The following is a 23088-nucleotide window of genomic DNA, read 5'->3' on the forward strand; positions in this document are numbered from 1 at the left end:
CGGTGGTGATTTTGGAAGCAGCAGGCCTGTCTCTGGGTGGGATGTCCCCAAAGGACATTCCTGTGGATGGAGGACTTGTAACCCAGCTGCTGTCTGAGCATGGCTGGTGGACAGACTGGTTTGGACCTCTGTGGGTTAGGGCTTCTTACCTCAACAGATGGGTACTTGGGGGGCACACAGGTACTGCCCAGAGCCACACAGTGAGAAGTGACAGAGCCGGAGCAAAATCTGGCCACAGCCTATCAGGAGGGAATTTCCCAGAGAGCCCTGGCAGCTATCTCCGCCCGCCTTCCTGCACTGTCTTCCCTTTCTGAGGGCTCTGACAGTGGTCCATAAATCATAATCAATACCTCCTGCTCCAAAATGGGCCCGTCCTGACAGCCGGGCTGCAGGCATTGAGCTCAGCGCCAGGCTCAATTACTAAAGAGAAATCAGTGTAATCACCATGAAATTGCATCGGAAACAAATTTAGCAAATGCGTCCCGTTCGGGGTGTGACGTGGCCTGTTCTCATGGCTCAGTCCTCTCCAGCTTTCCGGCACAATCAGCCCTGCCTCAATTACCCTCGTTAGGCCGCCGGGGGCTCCAGCCCCACGAGCCCGAAAGCAAGCGATGGCCTCTGAGTCGCAATCAGCGCTCACTGCACCGTGATCACGCGTAATTACACAGCGAGCATGGAGCAGGGGGCGGTGTTGGGGGGAGGCTGGCGTCTTCTGATTGCTGCACACATTGGCTCATCCAGGGTATTAAAATCATCAGCTATTAATACCAGGGTTTATGGGGTGCACTGAGCAGGGCATGTCAGTGGGGCTGTGGACGGCAGAGGGGCGAAGCTCTGGTTTGCACTTGGACAGCCACTAGGCTAGAGAATCAGAAGCTGGAAGAGCTAGAGTCCATGTGGGAGGCTCCTGCAGATGTCCCCGAGGGGCCTTGGGCCCTCTGTGCCCCTTTGGGTCCTTCCTGCACACCTGGGAGCATGTCAGATGGTGCTGATGAGGCATGTGTGGCCTTTCTGAAAATGGGCTGGGTGGGGTCATGTGGCTCATGATGGTCACTGGATGGTCAGTGGGATGGCTTGGGACACTTCTAGTTTGGGCATCTAGTTGTTCTGCAGGGAGGATTCTGGAGAGCAGGACCTCTAGCCAGCCTGCATTGCACAAAGGGCTTAAGCACAAAACAAGCTCAAGCTGGGCATTCGGGAGACAGCCCAGACTATAGTGACCAACAGACGCTGCTAGCATTGTAGCCACATCTGAGAGCTGAGGACCTGGGGACAAAGAGAGAGATCAATTACTCGTCCCCAAACACGGAGCTGTCAGTGCCAGAGCCAGGATTCAAACTCAGACTATCAATTTACTTGGGGTCTTATTATTTAGCTGGAGAAATCAACTTTCCACCCGTCATTGCTGCTTCCAGCTGAAAACCACTTGGACAAATAACCCAGTACATCTTTCTTCCATTGTAAAGAACTTAACCTAACTTAACTTAACCTAACTTAACTAACTTAACTTAACCTAAACTTAGCCTAACCTAAACTGGCTTTAGCCGTGAAAGGAACTGGTTGGCTCATGTAATAGAAAACTCCAAGGGTGTGTCTTGCTGGTTTCAGGCACAGCTGGATCCAGGAGCTCCATGAGGGCTTGAGGAATCTGTCTTCTTCTCTGTCATCTGTATGGGTTCATTCTTAGGCAGGCTCTTCCCAAGTGGGAGGCACCAATGGCTGCCCAGCAGCTGTAGACTTACCAACCGAGCAACATAGTGAAAAGAAAACACCTTTGGTCAACACATGTTCAGGTAGGGATTTCATTAGCCAACTTCAGCACACTTGTCTCTATTTTAACCAATCATTCTGGCCTAAAGGACAAGGTGCTCTGATTGGCCAGACTCAGATCCTATTTCCATTTTGCACCTCAGGGGTTTGCAAACTGTAGAGAAGGGAGTCTCATGGAGTTTTTAAGTTCTGGCCCTGTCTGTGTGCAGGACCCCCGAGGTGATGCATAGTCAGAAGTGCCTTGGGCATTTCTGTGATTATCCAGCTGCTTCCCCGGGGTGCCCATAATTAATTGCTGACTGCCCACTTGAAAAGCACTTAAAATACCTGAGTCCTACCTGCCCCCCAGCTTCTGCTGCCCACGTGACCTTGGTTGAGGGGGATATCTGGCTGGAGGCTGCCCAGGATACCAGGGAACCCTGCCAGGTGATGGGTGGGGCCAGGCACGGAGGTGGGTAATAGGGAGGCAGTTACACATCTTTGACCATGAGGGGTGATCAACCCCAAGCACACATTGCATGATAGTACGTTCTAGTCCCTAGCTCAGAAATATTTTCACAAGAGGGCTGGAGTGGGGACCCCCCAGGGCTGGGGATGGGGTTGGCTAGAGCTTCCGGGACTACTCTGGCCTGAGTGATGTCACTCTCCTCCACCCCATCGACCCCCTCCCACCCCAGTCTCCCCCCCCCCACTCACCCATACACACACCCTTTATGGATCCATCCCTGTCCCCCAATCCTACCCACCTACCAGAACTACCCCACTGACACCATCCTTCTCCATTAGCAATCCAGCCCTCCTTTTTCTTCAGCTGTGTGATGTTGAAGCAGGAACTTAGAAGAGTCTGAGCCTCCGAGTGTCAGAGGGTTTGGAGAAATGGACACTCTAGAGCTGTGCTGGCAGGAGTGGAAGGTGGTGCAGCCGTGGTGGAGAATGTTCTGGAGAGTCCTTAAAAGGTTAAACATAAGCTTCCACCGAATCCAGCTGTTCCACTTCTGGGCAGATACACAGACGAACTGAAAGCAGGGACTGGAAAAGGTATTTGCACAACCACTCACAACGGCCAGAAGGGGAAGCCGCCCAGCTGGCCGTCAGCATACTGTGTCATTGCCGTCACGTGAGGGACCTCGAGTCGTCAGGCGCACAGACACAGGAGATGGCGTGGTGGCCACCAGGGGCGGTGGGAGGGGACACAGGAATTGTTCGATTGGGGCAGAGTTTCTGTCTGAGGAGATGAAAACATCCTGGAGGTAGACGGTGGGGACGGTGGCACTGCAGTGTGAATGTACTTGGTACCACTGAAGTATGCCCCTCACGTGGTTATGGTAAACTTTGTTATGTCTGTTTGTCCCCATTAAAAATAATAGAAAATTATTTATTTATTTATTTATTATTTATCAGAAAGAGAGCGCACAAGCAGAGGAGCGGTAGGCAGAGGGAGAAGCAGATCCCGCTGAGGAGGAAGCCCGCTGTGGGACCCGAGTCTACCACCCAAGCCGAAGGCTGATGATTAACGACTTAGCCACCCAGGCGCCCTTATAGAAAACAAATTTTTAAAAAGAATCTGAGCTTTACTGTGTGTTAGGAGGGCCACAGACCATTCCGGAACTGGAGAACTCTGTGTCAGGGGCTTGGTGGTCCCATCTGCTCCCTCAGTGGCAGTGCTGGTGGCCTCACACCTCTGTCCTCATCGGACTGCCCTCTGGACACCTCCCCCTGGGACAGAACCTCTCCCCTCCCTGCAGATGTCCCATAGCCTGCCTTACCTCCTGCTTCCCACTTCCCCTGCCCCTGGCTCCTGGCCAGCAGTGCACTGCCATCTGTGGGCAGGTCTGCCCCACTGAGCCAGGGCAGCTCTGAAGCCTCCAGTCCTAGCGCTGCCCAGACAAAACAACGGACCCGGGCAGTTAGGTCCTGTGTCTCTGGGCCCCGCAGGCCAGCGCTGGTACTCGGCCAGTTCCTGCAGCCCCAGCATCCATGTCCTCGAAGGCAGGTGAAGCCTTTCCAAGGCCAGCTTTGAAAACCTCTCTCCTCTTGGTTCGTGAGCCTTTCTTTGCTTTTTTTTTTTAAGGAATGATACAAATTCTTTTTTTTTTTTTAAGATTTTATTTATTTACTTGACAGACAGAGATCACAAGTAGGCAGAGAGGCAGGCAGAGAGAGAGGAAGGAAAGCAGGCGCCCTGCTGAGCAGAGAGCCCAATGCGGGGCTCGATCCCAGGACCCTGGGATCACGACCTGAGCCGAAAGCAGAGGCTTTAACCCACTGAGCCACCCAGGTGCCCCCTTTCTTTGCTTTTTTAATAGATGAAGAGAGGGGTGCCCAGGTGGCTCAGTGGGTTAAGCATCTGCCTCTTGGTTTCGGCTCAGGTCACAACCTAAGGGTTATGAGACAGAGCCCCAGAGCCCCATGTCGGGCTCTGCCCTCAGTGGGGAGCCTGCTTGGGAGTCTCTGTGCGCCCCTCCTGCTCATGCTTGCTCTCGCTCTCTGAAATAAATAGATAAATGTTAAAAAAAAAATACACATTTTTTCTTTATATAACCATCGTGTCATTATCACACTAACAAAATTAGTGTTTCCATATTCAAATTTCCTCAATTGTCTCAAAGCTGCATCTTCACAGATGGTTTGTTTGAATGAGGACCCCCAGGAACCCACTCGCTTTCACATCCCCTTCGGCTCCCACGACAGGCACTCCGTCTGTCTTTAACCCATTTCTTGGGGAGAATCTGAACCTCTGAGGCAATGTGGGTATGGGGCGGGTGTGCCACACACTCTGGCCCCCTGTGGCCGTAAAACAGTTCTTGATCTGGAAGCTTGACGGCTCAGGGTTGGGGTTCCATGCCAGCAGGACCCCTCACTTCCCTGCCAGGAGTGCACAGGACCCTGACTTTGAACAGGAGCCCAGCCTCAGCCTCCCCTTTCCTGTCATGGCCCCAGGTGTCCCACTGCCTCAGGGTCTCCCTTCATCTTGGCTGTGTACTCAGTCCTTCCACCTACCTGGAGTGGTTTTTTTTTTTTTAAGACTTTTTTGCTTTATTTGAAAGAGAGAGCACAAGACAGCATGAGCGGGAGGAGGGCTAGGCAGAGGCAGAGGGAGAAGCAGACACCCCGCTGAGCAGAGAGCCTCAAGTGGGACTCGATCCCAGGACCCTGAGATCATGACCTGAGCCAAAGGCAGACACTTAACCCAGTGAGCCACCAAGGCGCCCCTGGAAATTTTCTTCAAATACACTCTTCTTATTTTAGTTTGAAGAAGTTATGGAAAGCAAAACTTGACGGCACTATCCCAAGTGGATGACCAAGGTCGCTTGCCATTAGGTAGAAGGTGACTGTAAAAATAATACAATGAAAGTAAAAATAATATGACCTTCTGGAGCAGTAGCTGTCCACACGAAGTCCTGTCTGAGAAGGTAGGAAGTGCAGGCCAGGGCTCCTGCAGGCACAGATGTGGCTCTCAGACCCTCTGGAACCATGCCCTGCCCCAGCCCATCAAGAAGCCTGAGAATTCTGCTTCCGGGGTCCCTGGCCAGCTGCCCTGGATGCGGCTGGGGTAGGAGCAGGGAAGTCCCTGCTTCTCCGCAGGGTAGATGCCCCCCAGCGGGGCACCACCAGCAGCCCAGCACCCCCATCCACTATCTTCTAGCCAGGTGATTCTGCCTCCTATGCCCTTGGCCTCACCCCTTGTGTAACGTTCCCTCTCTGGCCCTGTTCCTTGTCTGACGGAATGTCACCTGGGAGGACACTCACAGGGCAGGTCTGCCCTGCCCAGAACTGTCACACAGCACCTAAGTTGCCCATCCCACACTGTTTAGATGCCCAGCTTTAGCAGACCTGCAGGCTGGCCTGGTGCCAGGGTGTCCTTCCTCCTTCAGTGCCCCCACTCAGCAGCCCGAGAGAGCTTTTCCTCCCTCCTTCCTGTGGTTTCCATGCCCCCCCTGCTGCCGGAAGCCCCCCCCCCAGGGCTCTCCCAGGACACAGAGCATGCCCACCCAGGGTGTCTGCTCCTGAGTTAGATGATAGCTCCCAGGGGGCCTGGTCTCTCTGACATTACACAGCCAGGTGTGTGGCATTCCTGTCATTCTTTGCATATTCTCAGGGCCTGAAACAACAGAGGGGAGAACACAGAAGCGTGTTGTGTTTCCACCAGGCAAGAGAGCCAGAAAGGCCACTCTTTTCTTGCTGGAACAAATGATCTACAAACAGGTTTCAAGGCACAAATTCCTTTTTAAATGATCAGTCTACAAGGGGGAAGAGGCCTTCCTGGCCCGGAATCCAGGATCTGGCACTTGGGGCCATGCAATCAGGGTGGCCTCAGATTCTTCATCTGTGCAATGGGAGAACAGCTCCAGTGGGCCCTGCCAGGGTGGGTGGCAGGACTGTATCAGAAGGCTGTGGAAGAGTCACAGGGAGTGTGCTGGAGATACACACAGGCATGTCTTCACAGCCTGGAAACCTCCTTATCCCAGAACAAAGGAATCTTGCATTATGTGTGGCAACAGATTCCACTTACTGCACAAGGCCATCATGAGGCAATGGGCATCGGGGAGGGTCATTCCAATGCCCCTGCAGCTGCCTTGCGGGCCACAAGCTAAGTTGTGATGCAGAGAGGACTCAGTCACTCCTACCAACATGGGCAGAGCTAGAAGCAGGGAAGTGAGGAGTCAGGAAGAAAAAGCTGCTGAGGTGGGGTGGGGGAGCAGAGTAGCATCCAGAGTCTTAGCAAGGGAGAAGCTCATGTCCAAAAGCTGAGGCATTCATTGAGGACTGAGGCTGAATAGCCAAGGTGAGTGGGAGCAAGGCTGCTGCCCACACAACCAGAGAGAATTGCATACACTGTATGTATGCTAATGTTGCTCATGTGCACAACCTGCACAACTGCCCAAGGTGGCTCTGCATGGGCGAAGCACTTTCACTGGAGGCCGGCAGAAGTACTGACTTCCCTTCCCTAGTGTCAGGAAGCCCTGTAAGCTTTGCCTTAGACCCCAGTGGCATCTTGGGATGAAGGAAGAAAAGGGAGGAAGAGCCCTGTTAGGAAGGTGAACTGTGACCTGGATTTAACATTTTTCCAAAAGAGTCTGTATTAAAATAAAAGAGATTGTTTAAATATCACTAAATTGAGTTGTTATTTGTTTGTTTGTTTTTTTCCTGCTTCCCAGTAGGGTGGAAGCTTGGGATCAAGATTAGATAAGCTACAGACAATTAAGAAGATGCATTAACAAAAATACCTGAGCTGAGCTGTGCACACAACCCTAGAGACCACGCCAGGCTAGCATGCAGAGTGGAGACCTGCGGGCTTTGCCCACTGCCTCCAGTCCTTAGTCCCCATCCGAGTGCAGATACAGGAGTGGGACTGGCCACACCCTCTGGCTGACACATGACACCTATCAGCCAATCAGGGCACCTTTTTCCTCTGGTCAGGCTTAGCGTATCACCTGAGCAGGGACCATTCCTCCCTCTTCTCTCCCCCCAAAACTGTTGAAAAGAGAAAATGCGCTTTGATATGGGGTTAGCTTGTAAACCAAGGGCAGGTTGGGGTTGGGGGGGAGGGCACTTCATGAGCCTGCCTAAATGTGAAGCCAACTCAGAGGAGTGCAGCGCCAAGAGATGATAGACACAGGAGAGAGAGAGGTGGAGGTAAGAGATAGAGAGGAGAGAGGGAGATGGGGGGAGGGTGGAGGACAAAGGGAAGGAAGGAGAGGGGGGAGAGAGAGATTAAATTCCTGGATGCAGCTATGCCTGAACTAGTATTAATCTACTCTGGGCTTTGGTGACATTTGCCAACAAATTCTTTGTTCCCGGTCATGTTCGAATCTACCTGCTCTTGTGATGGGGCGCCTGGGTGGTTCAGTGGGTTAAAGCCTCTGCCTTTGGCTCAGGTCATGATCCCAGGGTCCTGGGATCAAGCCCCACATCGGTTTTTCTGCTCAGCAGGGAGCCTGCTTCCTCTCTGCCTACTTGTGATCTCTGTCAAATAAATAAAATAAAATCTTTTAAAAATTAAAAAAAAAATCTACCTGCTGTTGTGATTTAGAGTGCAGACCTGTGCTGTTTGATGCGATAGCCCCTGGTCGCGTGTGGCCACCGAGGGTTCTAAGCGCGCGCACTCTATAGTCTGAGCTGAGACGTGCTGTGAGTAAATATTCCACATTTGCTGTGAAATATCTCATTAAAATTGGTTACATGGATTATATGTTGAAGTGATAATATATTGGATTGACAGGGTTAAGTAAAATATGTTATTAAATTTAATTTTACTTGTGCCTTTTAACTTTTTAAAATATGGCCTCTAGAGAATTTTAAATTACATTTCTGGCTCACATCGTATTTCTATTGGACAGAGTGGGATTAGACTAATTTTCTAGGGATGAAAGAATATGCTTTGTGCGTGTGTGTGTGTGTGTGTGTGGTGTCTGTCTTATTGCCAACTGCTTATAAAGAGTTCTCTAAGGAGAATGATTTCTGCTAACCAGAGGGGTTCTTGATTTTCTGAGTGTGTGACAAAAGGCTTGAGGCTATGTATGCAGTCTATGCTAAAGGTACCCATGGAGTTGTGTACTACATAACCTGCACAACTGTACAGGGTGGCTCTGTATGGGTGAAGCATATGTGAATTTGGGGTGAGAACTGGGGAAGTAAGGAAACACTCTACTTTTTGTTTTCTAAATGGCTTCAGTGAGCTGTGAGTCACATATCATACAATTCATCCATTTAGGGTGTACAATTCAGTGCTTTTTAGTATATTCACCCATGGTATGGCTGTCACTCTAGTCAACTTTAGAACATTTTCATGGGCTCAGAAGAAACCCTACACCCCTTTGCATCCACCTCCTGCTCCCTGCATTGCCCCCAGCTTCTGGAACTACTCATCAACTGTCTGTCTCCAGAGATGTCTGTTCTAGATTTTTCGTATAAGTGGAATTGTGCAGTATGTGGCTTTTTGTGCCAGGCTGTTTCCTTCCACGTTACATTTCCAAGGTTCCTCCGTGTCATACGTAACGTGTGTCTGCCCCTCATTCCTTTTCATGGCTGAATCATCTTCCGTTGCATGCATAGACCACAAAATAGTTATCCTTTCCCCAGTTGATGGACACTTGGTTTGTTTCCACTCTTTGCTATTATGTGGAAAGCTGCTGGGACCCTTGTGTACACAGTTTTCATGGGACGGATATCTTCCTTTCTCTTGACTATGTACCTAGGAGTATAGGGTCACGACTGCTCAGTCAGGTGGTAACTCCATGTTTAACCATTTGAGGAACTACCGGATTGTTCTCTACTGTGGTGGCACTATTTTCCATTCCCACCAGCGAAGTCCTCCAAAACCTTGCTCACACTTAGCATTTGCTGGGTTGTTGTTTTTTTCCCTTCTAACAGGGGCCTCCCAATGAGGTGATCGCTCACTGGAGTTTTGATTTGCATTTCCCTGACGCTGAGTGATGTTGGGCATCTGCTCCTGTGCCTCTCGGTTATTTGTGTATCTGTTTTAGAGAGATGGCTGTTCGGGTCCTTTGTGCATTTTTGAAGTGGGTTGTTTGGTTTTTGTTCTTGGTTTTAGTGGTTCTCTGTATGTTCTCTGTACGTTCTGAATATTAGTCAGTCCCTTATCAAATATGTGATTCACAGATATTTGCTCACATTCTGTGGATTGCCTGTTACTCTGTTGATGGTGACCTTTAATGCACAAAGGTTTTTAATTTTCATGAGGCACGATTTGTCTTTTTGTTTTTTTGCTGCCCATGCAATGATCTTAAAAACTCTTTTTTCTCCTTTGAAATTGTCTTTATTTTATTCCATCCTCTTTCTTGAAAGGTGTTTTGCCGAGTACACGATTCTGCTGAGTTATTGTCTCTTGGCACTTTGGAGATTTAACTCATCATTTTATAGCCTCCGTCATTACCTGTAAAAGGTTGGCCCTCAGTTCAGTGGTCTTTCCTTGAAGGTGGTATTCTTTCTTTCTGGTTATTTTTAGGATCTGCTTTTCATCTTTGGAGTTTTGGCTTTTAGACCAATATCTTCCGGATCCTTGCGTCAGTTACAACAGAATGTTCTGGATAATGAAGCTTCCGGTGGCGGTCCTATCTCAGCCTTTCTAGGGATGGTGCAAGGACTTCATTCTCCTTGTTCAACACCTTCCCCTGGAAATCCCTGGAGTGTTTCCTGTTCTGTGCAACAAGCCGGCACAGGGACAGGGCCCCCAGCCCCTGACCACCACATTGTGAGTGGCATTTTTGCCCTTTGTTTGAGTCCCATAAGCTCTGACCCCCAACACCTGTGATGAAGGTGTTGGGGTTGGAGCTCATGCTCCCATGGGGTTAGGGGTCTCCACCCTACCCGGGTATTTCCCATTCACTCTTCCTTCCCTTGCTCTTACTAACCTCCCACCCATTCTTGGAGCCCTGTGGGAGAGGCAAGAGGGCTCCCCAGCAGCTCCCCCTTGGAGCTGGCCATCTGGTAGATCGTGGTTATTTCTGTGGGTGATCCAGGGTGTAGAAGGTGGTTGAGCAGTGTTACTGTCCCTGTCCCTGCTGAAGCCTCTGACAGTTCCTTACAAACGATCAAGGCTCCTTGCTGGCCTTTCTGAAAATCTTGGGGGCATTTCCAACAGCCCCATGGCCCTGGTACACCTTTAGAAGACCCTCTATTTCTGTCTGCAGCCCGGGACCCTCTTTCATGACAGGGGTCTCTGCCTAGAGCCACTGCGGCCACCAGCAGGTGAGAGATCAGAGTATTCCTCCCTTAACTGCCTGCCCTTGAGACTGTCCCCTTCTGCCTCCACCCACCCGGATCAGTGGATGGCTGGGGGTCCTGCTCAGACATCAAGGCAAAGGGGAAGAAGGAGGGTAAGTCTGGATTAGGAAGCAGCTGCCTAGCTACAGAGCCACTCCATTCCGGGGGTGCTTTCCCGGCAGGCCCCACGAGGGCCCATTAAACCTCCCAGGTGGGGGTCCTTGAAGGCAGATAGGCAGTCACTCTTGACTTTTGAATTCCTGCCAGTTAAAATACTTCCCATAGCAACTGACTCTCAAAATGCCTCCCACCGTGGGCAAGATTGGAGTCAGCAGAAGAAATTTACCCAAGCTCTTGGCAGGCAGGGCTCAAAGATCCTTTGGGATGGGAGCAGCAGGAAGAACCAATGGTGTCACCCTGAGGGGGTTTGTCCCCTGCTTACAATCCCTGAATTCTAGAAACTCAACAGCACGGGGTAGTAATTCTAAAGCTGGCTAGTCTGCTTTCCCCATCCCTGCAGTCTGGGGCCTCCTGCTCAGGGAGGCTCTCCCAGCCACTGCACGCCCAAGGGCCCTTTCCCTAAAGCGATCTCTATCTCTGCTCTGCTTACCTTTTCTCCATGTGTCACCGCCATTTATGTTCTCACTGCCTTGTAAGGGCAGGGATTTTGTCTGTCTCGGTCCCTGGCTATACCTTCTTGAACCCGGAACAGTGCCTGGCACACAGTGGGGCCGCATGAATGGCTGCAGAACACATGGGTGGGTGACGCATGAAGGCCTGGTCTCTGCGCACGCCTGGCCCCGCTGTTAGCGGGGCGTCCTCACCTGCCTGCAGCCAGGCAGTTGTGCCGGGCCTGTTCCCCTCAGCACCAAGGACAGATGGCCTTTCTGGGGCAGGATGAGCTGTTCCCATAGCCTGTTCCTGGGGCTCTGGGGGATGATGGATAACTCCACCCATCTCTGTACCTCCAAGAAATCCTGTGCTTCCCTGCCCTGGGAGCCATTCCTCGCCTGCCGTGAGACTGTGGCTTTCCACCCTGACTTGCCCCCAGAGCTCTGGGTCCAAACCCCATCCATGTCTGTGCAGAAGTTGCCCTGGGTCCAGAGGTGCGGGCTCTAAGCCTGCTGAGGTAGATGGACAGCAAAGCCATCCCCATCTCTCAGCTCCCTGCAATTCCTGTGCTGCCCCTCCCATGAGGAGGTGGTGGCCACTTCCCTGCCCCAGAAATCTGGCCTCCCAGGGACTCAGTCAGACCCTCAAGAGGTAGCTGCTGGAGGTGTCTGTGCGCACTCTGGAGGCCGGGCCAAGATGCCTTTCGGGGTTCACTTTCTCATGGATCGAGAGGAAAACCAAGGCCGCCTTGCTGAATTGTGAGAGGCCATGTGGGAGAGAGGCCAGCTGCCCCAGTCAGGAACCCCTGAACCCTGCCTGGAGCCGGCTGACCTGCACAGCTGACCTCCAGGCCTAGGGGCAGCCATCAATGCTCGCGGTTTTGAGCCCTGGAGTTTTGGGGTGGTTTGTTAGGCATGAGTTACCAGATAAAATATAGGATACCCAGCTATGTTTGAACTTCAGATAAACGACAGGACATTTTTTGTTGCTTGTCTGAAATTTAGATGTAACAGGGTGTCCCCTGTTTTTATTCTTTACGTCTGGCAATCCCAGGGGAGCAGAGTGGTATGGGCTATATGGTCCCCCAAATTCACCTGCTAAAGTCCTAAATGCCTCACCTGGTACCTCAGAATGTGGCTGTTCACAGTTCAGATTTTAAAGAGGTCATTACATTGAAATAAAGTCATAGGGCCTGTCATAGGCAGGTCATGAAGTCATAGGCCTGGTTTAACCTGATTTGGTGTCCTTATAAGGAAAGGAGACCCCGACAGGGCACAGAAGGACGACCGTGTGAGATGGCAGGAGAAGACCACCATCTGCAGGCCCAGGAGAGGGGCCTCGGAGGAAGCCAACTCTGCCCACACCGGATCGCAGCCTTCAGCCTCCAGCCTCCAGAACGGAGAGGAAGTGAATGTTTGTTGTTCAAGTCGCTCCGTCTGTGGTGCTTGTTACGTGCCGGGGCCAACAGGTAGACAGGGACTGCGGCTGTCTCACCTCTGGGGGCAGGGGCACTCAGCACGTCTGTCCCGGCTTGCGCAAGCAGCCCTGCTGTGTCCCTGGACCGCCTCCAGGGCGAGCTGCACTGGGCCCGCAGAGCCGAGGGGTCCACACATCGCCCCATCCTCACCAGACTAGGGAACCGTGTGGCCGATTCTGTGCATGTAGAATCAGGAGGCTGTTTTCTGCTCCTGTTTGGTAGGCTATCCCCCAATGAATGTATGTTTGGGTCGAAAGCTTGCTTTCCCAGGGGAGCACGGGGCCCTCTATCAGGTGTGAGCACGTGGGTGTCTCCCCAGGACGCCCCAGGTCAGGGGTCCTGACAGTCCAAGCTGTGTCATGGGCTGTAGAAGACAGCTGGCATCCGAAGGCGCCCTCCCCTCCTCTAGTGTTCCTGAGTCCCTGCCCAGAGCTGTCCTCCCAGGCCTGTGTGGTGGCCGGTGGGGGTTAGGGGGTGTGGGGAGGGTGGCTAGGGGTGCTCATTGCTCTCCTTTCCATCCTGCCACTGGCTGGCCAGCTCCCCCTCCTAGTCTGTGGGACTTCCGTTTCAGAGCTGGAAGGTTGAGGCTCCCTCTCCCAGCCACCTTCACAGCCAGAACTGGGCACACGGCCCTGCTCACAAGCAGCCTGGGCCCAGGCCACCTGCTGGCGGGGTAGGGGCACTGCAGGCCTGGTGCTCACGGCTCCGGCCCGCCTGGGGCCTTGCCACCCAGGCATTCAGTGAGACTGTGACTGTGGTCCTAATGTGGCTTTTCCTGCCTGGGTCCCCTTTCCTCCTGGCTCTCCTCTCTTTTCCTGGAAAGCCTGTTAGCTGTGCCTGACCGTTGACTTGTGGAGTTGCTGTTGCTTACAGTCACGGACTCTGACGGTGTCTGTCGAGCGGGGAGTTGCACTCACAAGGTGCTGGGCTATCTGGACCAGATGTCTCCATTGGCCATGCAGGATGCCTGTTCCCTGCCGTCGGGCCCGCTGGGGGCAGGAAGTGGGGGAGCATCTTCGTACATTCCCAGGTGGAAAAATGATGCCTCCTCCTACTGCCCCATGCCCAGCAAACCTGGCCCCGTGTCCAGACTAGCCCTGTTTCCTGCTTAAAACAACCTAGCACCCAGACCTGCGTTTTCCTGCCCTTCCAAGGCCCTGGTGACAATTGCCTTGTGGTGTGTTAACAAAACACATAAATTGAAATTGTTATCAGGATTGTGGGGCTACATAGAGCTCCATTATTTTTGTTGCGTCTTGTTTATTAATATTAATTAATTAATATAAATTAAGATAAGTTAATATAAATTAACATACATAAAAAGGCTATGAATTTTCCTTTGAGGAACATTAGCTCCCATGGGGTGTTCTTAGTATTCCTGGATATTACAAATTTGGATTTTGATTTTGTCTTTGATCCAAATGTTGCTTAAGAGAGAGCTTTAAAATTTCCAGACAAAGGGCCTCAATGTTAGCTATATCTAGTTTTATTAAATTGTGAATAGAGACTTTTTTGTCCTTAGTGTTTAACACCACGAAATGGGTATAGCTTAAAAACTCAGGTCGAGGCATTCTCAAGCTCGAAATAGAAATTTTGTCCTCTGTCCTACCCAAGTCCACACCCAAGTTGACTATTTCAACTCTTTCAGATGCCTTTTCTGTTCCCCATCATCATCTGCCTCAATAACAGAACTTTCTGCAAATTCTAAGCCTGTGAACATTAGGCACTGTCTGCTGAACTTCACCTTTATGAAATCGTGCTGTGCGGCCTCGCTCCCTCCCATCCTTTGTGGCTATGTCCCAAGTTTTGGTTAAATCAATAGCCAGTGTTTATATTGCTCTGGTTGTGTGAGCATTGTCCATAGCTGAGTTACATGGTATACCACAATCTTATTTTTTTCTCGTGCAATTTTTTCTTCTCTGGAATTGTCCTTTTTTTTTTTTTTTTCCTTAGTCACTATTACTGTGATTCAAACATAGTCATAACCCATAACCCACAAATTTAGATTTTTTCTTGATGACATCCCCCTGGAACCTGGATGGTTAGACTGGCTATATAGCTGTGGTCTCTCCCCTTCCTCATGGTCTGGAAATCCCCTTCACGTATAGACTGAACGTTTCTCTGGCAGGTTCCTTCATTCCTATATATGGAGGAGGCAAAATAGTCGAAACCCTATGTGTCCAAAAATATGGTATTTTACATTTATACTTTAAAGTATGGATTTACTCTTAACACTTGATAATCACTCAGCTGGGTGTTGGGTTCTAAGGAGGAATATGTTCTTCTACAGCGTTCAAGGTCATCTGATCCTTGTCTTCCAGCCTCCAGGCTTGCTGCAGAGCAGGGGGACACCACAGGGGTCCTGCCCCTCTGGGTCATGCAAGAAGACTTCACAGTGGAGCCAGCAAGCCTAGGGAAGAGGGACCGGGAGGCCACGAGGAAGGAGAAATTTATGCATATCCTTATGGAATAAACTGAACTTTTAATAAAAATTATACTTATTTATTTTGACAGAGAGAGATCACAAGTAGGCAGAGAGGCAGGCAGAGAAAGAAGGGGAAGCAGGCTCCCCGCTGAGCAGAGAGCCCGATGTGGGGCTGGATCCCATGACCCTGAGACCATGACCTGAGCCAAAGGCAGAGGCTTTAACCCACTGAGCCACTCAGGTGCCCCTAAACTGAACTTTTGCCAGCTACAGACCCTCAGCCTAGGCTTAACTCCCTCCTCATCATGACGCCAAATCCTTTGCATTCTTCCCTTTAAGGGAGCCAATGCCATTTGACACTTCATTTGGATGTTCACCCAGTGGATCCCAGTTCACCTTGTTCTGACCCCTATTTTGCATAGAGGACCTGAATGAGAACTCATGACCTTCGTCTTTATAACCCCGCCTGCTGTGTGTCTTCTTCAGAGCCCTAGTCAAGTTGGTGCCTGAATCCTTGTCTCCCAATTTATAATTCAAATTGCTCCAATAAATGCCTTTTTGTTCAAATTTGTAGGGAGTGCTTTCTTGGTCAGCACAGGATCTGTTTTTGTCCTTGGGATGCGTTTATGGTCTCTTGCCTACCGTGCGGAGACTTGACAGTGATGAGCCTCATTATGGGTCTTTCATTCCTTGGGTCCTTCATGAGGACTTTCAATGTGGGAACTAAACTTACTCCATTCTGGTATATTCTCTTTTATTGTTTTCTCGGTGATTTTCTCTCCATAGTTTCCCTGAATTCCTATTATTCAGACATTAGACATCCTGGATCGCCGCTCTGATTTCATGATTCCTTCCCTTTTATCATTTTATCTTCCTCTCTGGAAGATTCCCTCAACTTCCTCTTCCAATCATCCTACTGAATTTTTAAACTTATGTTCCCACATGTTTAATTTCCAAGATCTACTTAGACATTGTTCTCTGAATTTTCTTTGTTAGGGCATCTGTGTTTCCTTTTTGGATCTTCCCTTATATCTCTGAAGATATTCATTTCAATTTTTCTTTGAAGTTTTGCTTGGCTGCCTGCATCAGGCGCCCTCTGAGACCCTCTGTTTTACTTTCTATTTTCCATGTTAGAGGCTTTCTCTGGGTGATCCTTGCCTGTCTATTCATAGTTAAAAGGGAGGCACTAAAAGCTGATTAAACACATAATGAATATCCGTAAGAGGAGAGATGGGAAATTACCCAAATGCTCATCAGTAGTACAATAGAATAAAACAGCGTATTCCCCCAATGGGATACTCAGCAGCAGTGAAAATGAATGATGTATACACACATTTGTACTCTCAAAAACATGATATTCAATAAAAGCAGCCAGATATGACGCAGCACACATGCATGGTTTCATTTGCACGATGTGTAAAAACAGGCAAAATGAATTTATGCCGCCAGAAGTCAGGATAGTGGTTATCTTTGAAATGGGATGGAGGCTGGGAGGGGGTGAGGGGGCTTCCCAGATGTTGATGTATTCCATTTCTTGGGCTTGTACTGGTCACACGTGTGTTCAGTTAGTGGAATCTTGTCTAGCTGGTGGATGCTTACAATGAGTGTATTGCATTGATTATAGTTTAATACATTTAACATCATAAAAATGAAACTGTGCTGGGGGTGGGGCTGCTGACCCCACAGGGCCAAGCTGTTCCACTAGAGAGGAACCTTTTGCTGTCCTCCTGGTGACCCCATTCTGTATGGGGAAGGGGGCTGGGGTCTCATGACCCCGTGTGCAGACTTTCTCATGTTCCTTACTTTTTCAGTAAGGAGCCTCACTTCTGCCCCCAGAAGGGCCGAGCTCCCTCACCCCAGCAAGCCCCTGGTTCACTTTCTGCAGATAGACAGTCTCCTGTGTTCTTTGGATGGGGCAGAGAGAGTCCCCTAGCTGCGCAGGTGGGGTAGAAAGTAATGGGATCCAAGTGGCCAGACCCCATCTCCAAGGTATCTTGTGTCCCTAATTCCGCAGACTTTCTGGAACTCTGCAAAGGAGTTGGCTTGACTCTGCCTGGCTTCCCCATTTCTGGCATCCAAGCAATCTTTATTTCCCTGCATATTCTGTTTTGTCTTTCTGGGCCTCCTATTAGTAAGTGAGGGACCATCTGGACTAATTTACTAAGACTTATTTTTTCTCTCATATTTTTCATCTCCCTTTTCTTTTGTTCTGCTTTCTAGCATATTTCTTCAACTTTATTTCCCAGTCTTTATGTAGATTTTTTAAAAACCCAGCTATTATATATTTGTATTTTTAATTAAACTTTTAATTTTGAGATAATTATATTCACATGCAATTATAAGAAAGAATGGAGAGAGAACCTGCGTATGAACTACCCAGTTTCCCCCAGGGGTAACATCTTGCAAAACTATAGCACAGATATCATAATTAGGATATTGATATTAATACAGTCACTATGTAGAACATTCCATCACAAGGATCCCTCATACTATCCTTTTACAGCAACACTCACCTCCCTTCCTCCCTCTCTTTATCCCTGATCCCTGGCAATTACTAATCTGTTCTCTGTTTCTAAATTTTTATCATTTCAAGAATGTGTATGACATTGCATATGAATGTCCATTCCATTCCATTCTACTCCATTCCATTCCATACTATATGGAACCATATGTATGTATATATGTATGTATGTATGTAACCAACCACAAAAGTATGTAACCTTTTGCGATTATCTTCTTTCCTCACCATACTTTCCCAGAGACTCGCCCAAGTTGTTGCCTGCAGCAATACTTTGTTTCTTTATTGCCAAGTAAGAGTCCATAGTGTGTATGCACCATTACCTGCTGAAGGACATCTGAGTTGTTTCAGTTTTTGGTCTAACAAATAAAGTTACCATGATTGTGCTATATCGATTGTTATAGGAATGTAAGCTTTCACTTCTCTCTGATAAATCCCAAATTTTTTTGGGTTGTATGGTAGTCACAATGTTAAGTTTTATAAGAAACTGACAAACAGTTTTCCAGAGTGGCTGTACCATTTTACATTCCAACAAGTAAGGCATGAGCAATACAATTTTCCTACATCCTCACCAGCATTTGGTGTTAACACTGTTTTGAATTTTAGCCATTTTGATAGGTGTATGGCATACTTCATTATGGGTTGAGCTTGCTTTCTTTAATGGCTGATGATGTTGGTTATCTTTTTATGCTTTCATTCATTATCTGCCTATCTTCCTTGATGAATTGTCTGTTCATGTCTTTTGCCCATTTTCTAATCGGATTGTGGTTTTTTTTTCTCTGATAGGTTTTGAGAGTTCTTTATATGTTCTAGAAATTAGTCCTTTGTTGGGCGTGTGGTTTGCAAATATTTCTCCCAGACTGTATCTTGTCTTTTCATCTTGTTAATATGGACTTTTGCAAGCAGAAGTTTTAATTTAATTTGGATGAATTCTAATTTATCAAAATTTCCTTTTATGGATCATGCTTTTGGTGTCAAGTCTAAGAACTCTTTGCAAAGCCCAAGATCCTGAAGATTTTCTACTGCTTTTTCCTATGAGTTTTATAGTTTTACATTTAAGTACATTTATAGTTTTACATAAAAGTTTTATAGTTTTACATTTAAGTCCATCTATTTTGAGTTCATATTTACATAATGTGTGAGGTTGAGGCTTTCCACAGCTATCATTTAAAAAGCATTAGACTTTATTTTTAGAACAGTTGTAGATTTCCAGAAAAATTGAGATTGTGTAGGGAGTTCCCGTATACTCTACCTTTCCCTCACATGGTTTTTCCTATTGTTAAACATCTTGCATTAGTATGGTTACAATTAATAAATCAATATTATCAATTACCAATAAAGATGTATTAACATTATTATTAACTAAAGTTCATAGTTCATGCTAATTGTTGTACATTCTATGGGTTTTGACAAAACATAATGTCATCATGAATTTCCTATTACAGTATCATACAAAATAGTCTCATTGACCTAAAAAGGTGCTGTAGCAACCATTGATCATTACACTGTCTCTATAGTTTTGCTGTCCCTATAGGGTTACTGTCTATAGTTTTGCCTTTTCCACAATGTCATAAAGTCAGGATCATATGGTAGGTAACATTTTCATACTGGTATCTTTCACCTAGCAACATGCATTTAAGATTCCTCCATTTATTTTTGTGACTTGATAACTCCTTTCTTTTTTATTCACTGGGTAATATTCTTTTGTATGGGCATACCACATTTGTTTATCCATGCACCTATTGACAGACATCTTGGATGCTCCCAGTCTTTGGCAATTACCAATAAACTGCTATAAACATGGCAGTAGTTTTCATGTGGTTGTATGTTTTCAGCTCAGTTGGGTAGATACCTAAGTGCATGATTGCTAGATCATATGGTAAAAGTATAGCTAGCTTTAGTTAATAAGAAACTGCTAGTCTTCCATAAAAGTCTACCATTTTACATTCCCACTGGCAATGAATGAGAATTTCTGTTCTCCACATCCTCTCCAGCATTTGAGTTGTTTTCTTTTTTTTTAAAGATTTATTTATTTATTTGAGAGAGAGGGTGAGTGCAGGGTGGGAGGAGGGGCAGAGACTCTGCATTGAGAGAAGAGCCCAACGTGGGGTTCAATATCATGATCCTGAGATCAACTCCTGAGCCAAAACCAAGAGTCAGATGCTCAGATGACTGTACCACCCAGATGCCCTGCATTGTTTTAAAAATGAGGGTTTGTGTTTTATGGATGTAGAATTTCTCTTGTCTCTATAAGAATATTAATTAGCATTTTTTAAAAGTTTCCATCTGTTTCCTACTTTATCTTTGGTTTCTTCAATTTCCTTTTCTATTTTTTTGGTTCCCCATCTTTCATGTTGGGGCTTTCTGCATACATCTGGCCATCCTTGGTTTTCCATTCATAATCAAGAGATAATTGGATGTTCTGTACTCAGGGGCTGGGCTTTTTGGTTGGCGGGCATACTTTTTGGTTAACTGGAAGCAAGAGCAGTTATTTTATTGGAAGACTGCCAAATGTCTGGAGAAGAACTCTCTGCTCTTCTACTGATAGGAAGAGGAGGTGTGTAGATTTTCCTACTGGTGTTGTATGTGGGTGGAGGAGAAGGTCTGGGGAAATTGTCAATTGTTAAATACCCAGACTTTCAAGTGTTCATTCTTGTATTCAACCCCTTGTCTCTCTCATATTTTCCATTCAAGACACCAACAGAATATGCCTGAAGTCTCATGCTTAGGGGTTGGCGTCTGCCAGGGTGTTGGGGGCATGGGTCTGGTAAGAGATTGGCTGTAATGAAGAAAGACTTTCAACACATTCTTCTGTTGTCTTCTTGACTACTCATCCCTTTCCTTGTTGGTGCTATCTTGGAGTCTGTGCTGGGAAAATGGGCTCATTTGCTGTGTCTTTCTTAGCTTGTCCTTGAGGTTGAGACTAGTCCAACCTGTTAAGTCAGTGTCCTTTTTCACATTTCTCAAAAAGTGAGAAAAATCTCTAACCACTGACATTCCCTCCAATGTTTCCTATGCCTTTGTGGTCTAAGTTTTTAAAACATTTAACATTCCTTTAGTATGATCTTGGATGAAAGCAGAAAGAAACTCATGGTCAGTCCATCACCTTTACTGAAATCCCTCAAGTATTTGATAAATATAAGATTACTAGATACAGAAATATTTTAAACATTACAGAAGCATATAAAGTATAAGAAAAAGAGTGACATTTTCTCACCATCTCCTGCCACCTTTCCATTTCCCAGATGTCCACACTATTAACTGTTGGGCATGTATCCTTTCAGGTGTTTGTCTGTGCACATGAATCATTATACCCCGAGACTGCATACCTGTGTGAATTCATTCTCTCTCATAAAATATGGTCATGCTACTTGGGTAGACATGGAGTTGGGCCCCTCAGATTCTTCTAGAAATAGCTTCCTTCCCCATTAGGAGGAGTGTGGTGGGTGGGTGACAGTGATGGGCTATGACCTCCATCAGGACTTGCCTTGGGTTTTTTGTTTTTTTTCCCCACAAAGGTGGGGAGGGGCAGAGGGAGAGGGACAGAAAGAATATTAAGCAGGCTTCATACCCAGGACAGAGCCTGACATGGGGCTTGATCTCACAAACTGAGATCATGACCTGAACCGAAATCAAGGGTTGGCCGCTTAAATGACTGAGTCACTCAGATGCCCCTGGACATGCCTCTGGTACTAAGGGAAGATCACAGTCTTCCTGAGGCAGCCCTAGCCAGTAACCAGCAAGATGGAGGCATGGCTCCTGCCTGCTGGTGCCCCATGTAGGACTCCTCCAGTGGCCAGCTTGGCTCTGGAGATCCCCACTGAATGGCAAGACCATAGGTCTGCATGGAGACTGAGGTCTCCTCCACTCTATCCTGCCTCCCCCATTCCTTTTGCAGGCAGTGTCCCCAGCAGACCTTCAGTACCATCCTGTCACAGCATTTTCTCCCTTCAGAATCCAACCAACACTCTCATTCTAAACCCTGGTCTTTTTCAGTTAGTGTTTATTAGGGATTCCTTTTTATGTCAATGCCCATAGAGCCATCCCCCCAACCCTTTTTTTTTTTTAAGATTTTATTTATTTATTTGAGAGAGAGAGAGCATGAGCATGAGAGAAAGCATGAGCAGCAGGCCGAGGCAGAGGGAGAAGCAGGCTTCCTGCTGAGCAGGGAGCTCAGTGCAGGGCTCGATCCCGGGACCCTGGGATCATGATCTGAGCCAAAGGCAGATGCTTAACCCACTGAGCCACCCACGTGCCCCTGCACCATCGGTTTTGATAGCTCTATAGTATTTGGGGGGAAGGATATATCATAAACATGTAACCATTCTCCTTCTAATGGACCTTTAGAGTGCTTGAATTTTTCTTTAAAAATCCTGTGATTTTTTAAATATGTATATTTCAGTGCAACAGATAAATTCAAACAATTTATGCATTTGTTTGTTTTCTCTTTGACCTCTCACTCAGGGGTATGGGCAGAGGAGACCCCCAGCAGACCATTTTCCTCAGAAAGAAGGGAAATGAGCTGGAGACAGTGGTGAAGTGTTGGAGGTTCTTTGGCTCCCCTGGCTTCCTCCTGCTCTCTTTTGGAAGGGCTGTTTACACACCAAGGAACGACAAGATAATTATATGCCATTCCTGCCCATTCATTAAGGCTGGCCCCCAAGGAAGCTTCTGGTAGACACCGCTCTTTTAGCTCTGTTTGAATTGCTACACAAACCAGAGAATTTTAAAAAATATGACTTTTACTCTCCTCAAATGTCACTGTAGGATTTTGACAGGTCTTTCTTACATTTTGATTCTTAAAAATATTTTCCCTTTCTCATTCTTGTCATGCCACACTTCAACAGATCATCTGGTCTTTCCTTTATCTCTTAGGAGCCCCGCCCTCTGAGCTTCCCTCCGTAGCTCTGCCTCTTTTTTCTTGATGTCCTGTGGGGTGCCCTTTTTTCAATTTGCCGCCTCTGGGGTGGGTGGTTTTTTTCCCTGGACCCTTTCATGGACTCTCCTCCACCTCCCCAGCAAACTTGTGAGAGGATGATGGACATTTTCTTTAGCAGTCTGGTGCCCCGCCCAGCCCCTCTCTACTCTTCATGTAGTAGGCATTGTGCAGAAGTCTGCAAAATGGGCACACATCCCCAGAGTTTGCCAACAGAGGCTTGTGGGCCATGTCAGATGCTCAAAACACGTGGCTTTTTAAAAAAATTAACATAATGTATTATTTGCCCCAGGGGTACAGGTCTGTGAATCATCAGGCTTACACATTTCACAGCACTCACCACAGCATATACTCTTCCCCGTGTCCATCACCCAGCCACCCCATCCCTCCCACCCCCTCTACTCCAGCAACCCTCAGTTTGTTTCTTGAGTATCTTATGGTTCGTCTCCCTCTCTGTTCTTGTCTTGTTTCATTTTTCCCTCCCTTTCCCTATGATCCTCTGTCTTATTTCTTATAGTCCTCATATCAGTGAGATCTCTGGTTTCTCTGGTTTGACTTATTTCAGTGAGTTTCTCTGGTTGACTTATTTCTCTCAGTATAATACCCTCTAGTTCTATCCATGT

This window comes from Neovison vison, chromosome 6 (genome assembly GCF_020171115.1).
Source record: "Neovison vison isolate M4711 chromosome 6, ASM_NN_V1, whole genome shotgun sequence".
Taxonomy (NCBI): Eukaryota; Metazoa; Chordata; class Mammalia; order Carnivora; family Mustelidae; genus Neogale; species Neogale vison.